This window comes from Pseudonaja textilis, chromosome 3 (genome assembly GCF_049901715.1).
Source record: "Pseudonaja textilis isolate UNSWEBS1 chromosome 3, rPseTex1.2, whole genome shotgun sequence".
Taxonomy (NCBI): Eukaryota; Metazoa; Chordata; class Lepidosauria; order Squamata; family Elapidae; genus Pseudonaja; species Pseudonaja textilis.
Genome location: NC_141992.1, coordinates 119,224,528 through 119,229,249, shown reverse-complemented (window position 1 = coordinate 119,229,249; position 4,722 = coordinate 119,224,528). Strand labels below are relative to the sequence as shown.

Genomic DNA, 4,722 nt, shown 5'->3' with positions numbered 1-4,722 from the left:
GCAAAGTCAATGGGGAAGCCAGATTCACTTAACAATTGTGTCACTAATTTAACAACTGCAGTGATTCACTTCACAGTAATGGCAAGAAAGATTGTCAAATGGGGCAAAATTCACCTAACAAGTGTCTCACTTAAGCAACAGAAATATTGGGCTCAATTGTGGTCATAACTCGAGGACTACCTATATTGTGAAAGTGGGTTTGGTTAGCTTCCCATATTTTCATTGAAATGAAGAGGTTTGAAAGCAGCAAGAGATCTATTTTCATCTTAAATAAGACCTTTTTATGAGGAAAAGATAAGAGATTCCTTGAGATTTACCTACATTGCTTTGATTTTGTAACATTTTAAATTATGCGGGCTTCTTTTAATAGTGGAATCAATACTTTAGGAGTCCCAAGTTATTTTGATTTTCAAGACAGCACATCTCGATTTTCAACCACTTTCTATTCCTTTGATCTTTCCCCTGTGTTAATATGTACATAAGCACTTACAATGAAATGTACAAAGAAAATATACATATTTCCATAAAAATCTTTTTGGTCACAAGATGGCTCATGGTACAACCATTTTGATACTCAAAAAATGAATTTTTCCCCAGTTCTGTATTGGGGAAGAGGGACACCTCAGCATGAAAATTCCACTAGCTTTCTCCTGTAATTGAAGACTTATCTGCAGGTTTGGTGAACTAATAATCCCTTAATTCCTTAGCCAATATTATCAGTGAAGTAACCGGCTGAAGCCTTTACCTTCGAAACAATTGAAGAATGGAACGACGTACAGGTAGCCCTTGACTTATGACCACAGTTGGGGCCAGAATTTCCATTGTTAAGCAAGGTGGCTGTTAAGCACTGATTTTATGGCTTTTTTGCCACAGTTATTAAGTCAATCATTGCAGTTGTTAGATGAATTGAACAGGCACTAAGCGGATCCAGCTTCCCTCATTGACTTTGCTGGAAAGGTCGCAAAAGTGTTCCCACGATCCTGGGATACTTACAAAGTGTTGTAAAATATATACAGTTGCAAAGTGCCTGACTTTTGACTGTGGGGAGGCTGCTATAGTTGTAAGGGCAAGGACCGACCATAAGTCACTTTCTTTTTTTCAGTTGTATAGTAACTTTGAACAGTTGCTTAACACATGGTTGTAAACCGAGGACTACCTGTATTTACCCATCTCTAGCTAAATATATACTCCAAAATCCAAAATGTTCAGCTAATTATAGGGTAGTGATGGGGAAGCTATGATACATGTGTCAAAGCTGACATGCCATAACCTTTTGGGTGGTATACCAGTATTCATTCATCAAGGTTCACCATCACTGCTATAGTGTTAAAAGAGGAGTGTTGCTTTTCTGTTATTTAGCTAATGACATCACCAGATTTGAGGACATAATCCTTTTGGTGAAACTCTGATGCTACCACTATTCCTCCTTCTACTGCACAATCCTAACTTAAAAACAATTCTGCATATATTATCTTTTTTTTGTGATGCACTGATTCATATGAGAATGACTTCCTTTTTTCTGAGAATCCCATTCCTCCACACACTCTTCTTATTTGGTAGACAGGCAGGTAGCAGCAGTAGGACAACTCCCAAAATGTTCTAAACCATTATTACATCTTGCTTTCCTCATTAAAGTTCCCACAGAACTCCAGCATCTAGGACACGAAGATGGCTGGCATTTTTCTCTACATCATTTTGTTGTGGTGGTAGTTTTGGTTTGCATTGTATTTTTTTTTTTTTTGAAGCTGTTGTGCATCTGTGTGTAGTTTGAAGTGCTGAACTCACTGATCTAGCAGTCAGTGCACATCAGGTTTGTTTGGTGACTCTGGAAAAAAAGACACAGGATTAACTAAACCATTAATGTAATCCAGCAGGGCTAGTTTTACATTACTCCTGTCAAATGTGACTGGATTCACACTTTATTCATTCATTCATTTTCATTCATTCATTCATTGAATTTATATGTTGCCCATCTCACTCAACACAGTGTCTGGTAAGGATCGCATTCTGGAGTTACAGAATGTACTAAACTCAAACAAAGCAAATTGTATGACATAGCATAGGGAAAGAGAGGATATAGGGGGTTTAGACAACTTAATATCAATTCTGTTTCTAAAATCTAAATTGCTCCTGCTATTTTGGAAGCATCTGTTTCAGTTACAAATGTTTTCTGTCTTTTGCATTAATCTTAAATATTTTTCTTGAAGAATTTCAAGGAAAACATTGAAAAGTATGTTATGAATAATAAAAACGTATATTAAACAATGTTTTTAAATTATAATTGCTAGCCCAAAATTAACTTCACCTCATGTTTGGACAGAACATTTCAAGGATTTAAAAGGAAGCTTCAAGGAGAATTGCAAAATTTATTGCATGTTTTGTACATCCATAGATACCCATAAAAATTGTTGGACCAAGAAACTGGATGCAGAATACATATATAAAGCAATAGTGTACATGAAGGAAGCAAAATAACTGTGTCAACTCTTTCTGGTTTGTAGGAACCATTGCTTCTTTATTTGCTAATCATTAGACAAAAACCACTGATTCCCTCTCTGATGCTAGAATTAGTGTGTATGGTATTCTCTTTCTAAGCCAAGGCTGTGTTTCAAGGTAATTGTGCAGATTATGGAAGACCACAGAAACTCAGCCCTGTAAACAACATGATTTACATTGTTAGAGTCAATATGAATTGACCGGGACACACTAATAAGACTTAATATGGGCGGAATCCAGTGTTTAATGACCTAAGTCAAACCGTCTTCTAAAACCTGCTAGACTTGTGAAATTTATGAAAGAATTTGGGACATTGCTTATGCACAACAAATTATTTTACTTCATCTTCTGCAAGCTACCACTCTAATGTTTGATAATCCATTTCTAATGTGAAGGGGTAAGCTCTATTGTATGGTAAGAAACTCCTGCCTGGGGAGATCAAATCAGTGCTTGTGACTCATTGTATCTAATTAATATAAGAGTAGCTAATCAACTCTTTAGATTTATGCTGGATCTACCAATCTGATGGAGAAAAATAGCATCTTAAAAGAAGTGATAGCTATCTAGAGGTAAAGTACTCCAGTGATTATGTGAAAATTCTGCAAAAAAAACCCAAGGGATTTCCCCCATACTAGCTGAGGTAAAGAGTCAGCATTGGACTTTAACTTATCAGCAGGGCAATTTTATTGAATGTACTTTAACATATATTTCCTTAAGAAAAATGACAAATGTAATCTGGTATGGAAATATTTAAAAATCACCTCATTTTGCACTCTTTGTTCTTTGAGTCATCAGCATATAGAAAAGTTTATTTGCCCTTTACCTCCATCATGTGTCAGTGTAGATGTTAGAATAACTACAGGTATAGTAGCCAAAAGGCCCTGCTCTGTGCTATTTTCTTTCACCTTCTTTATATTATTATTATGAATGCATCACATAAAATGTGTCCAAAATATGGTAACTTAAACTTGGTCATTTGTATCTCAAGCAAAAACTTTGGATTAATTTATTTTAAGATACATTACTTTAAAACTAAAGGTAAAGGTTTCCTTGTCCAGTCATTCCCAACTCTGGGAGGTGGTACTTATCTCCGTTTCTTAGCTGAGGGGGCCAGTGTTGTCCGAGGACAATTTCGATGGTCATGTGGCCAGCATGACTATATGCTGAGGTGCACAGAATGCTTTTATCTTCCCACAGAAATGGTATCTGTTTATCTACTTGCATTTGCATGCTTTCAAATTTTTAGGTGGGCAGGAGCTGGGGCAAGTAAAGGGTGCTCACCTCCTTGTGTGATGCTTGGGTCCCAAAGCCAGGCTGTCAACTCTTCAACTGACAAGCTCAGCATCCTTAATCACTGAGCCATCGTGCCCCCACATTTTTTTTTCTTGGCTACCATGGTATTTTCAAGAATCTTCTCCAATACCAGAGTTCAGAAGCGTCAATACTCTTTCTGCCCTCTTTCTTCAGAGTCTAACTTTTTCTTCACTAGACTGTTGCTTCTTCAAAGTCCAACTTTGACTTCCATTATTCACAGGAACAAACTACTGTCTGCATTATTCTGATCGTTGCAGCTATTGACATATCAAGATACCTGAACATCTTTTCCAAAGGCTTATCTCTACCCAATGGATAGACTGCTTTCTTTGCTGCTGATAGCTAATCTTAAAAGGAAGAAACTACTCACCGCTTTAATATCTTCATTGTCAATTCTACAACTGTCTGCTGTATGTTTGGTTATTAGTTCTTCTTTATATTTAATCTTAGTCCCATCTTTTCACTGTCATTCTTGATTTTCTTACTACAGCTTTCAGATCATTTGCATTTTCAGCTCGCAGAATAATGTCATCATCTTTGTGCAGGATATTGATGTTTCTCCATCCAATTTTAAAACCATCCTCAACTTTATAAAATTAAGCTTCCTCAATATGTATTCACCAGGTCGGTTAAATAAATAGAGATTATCCTCTCCTTTGCCAATTAGGAGCCAGTCTGTTTGCCATGTTCTCTCCATACAGTAACTTCCTGAACTGAATACGATTCACATGAGGACAATGAGATATTGTGGGCTTCCCATTTTTCCAAGAACATTTCACAGTTTGACATGAAGATCTTTTGATAACCCATGAAGAATATTCTGCCTTATTAGTAATTTTTGGCTTTCTTAATTACCCAAGGTGCATCAGCAATGATGTCTCTTGTTCCTCAGCCTTTTCTAAAGCCAGCTTG

At 36.6% G+C, this 4,722-nt stretch overlaps 1 long non-coding RNA gene across 1 annotated transcript; it reads right to left on the bottom strand.

Moving 5' to 3' along the window:
• Window positions 1-1,678: 1,678 nt before the first annotated feature.
• Window positions 1,679-4,415, bottom strand: LOC148126305 (uncharacterized). The gene is made up of 2 exons (XR_015742596.1): window positions 4,181-4,415; window positions 1,679-1,825 (listed from the first exon to the last, which is right to left on the bottom strand). It is a non-coding gene; the product is annotated as an uncharacterized LOC148126305 (long non-coding RNA).
• Between the last annotated feature and the right edge of the window lie 307 nt (window positions 4,416-4,722).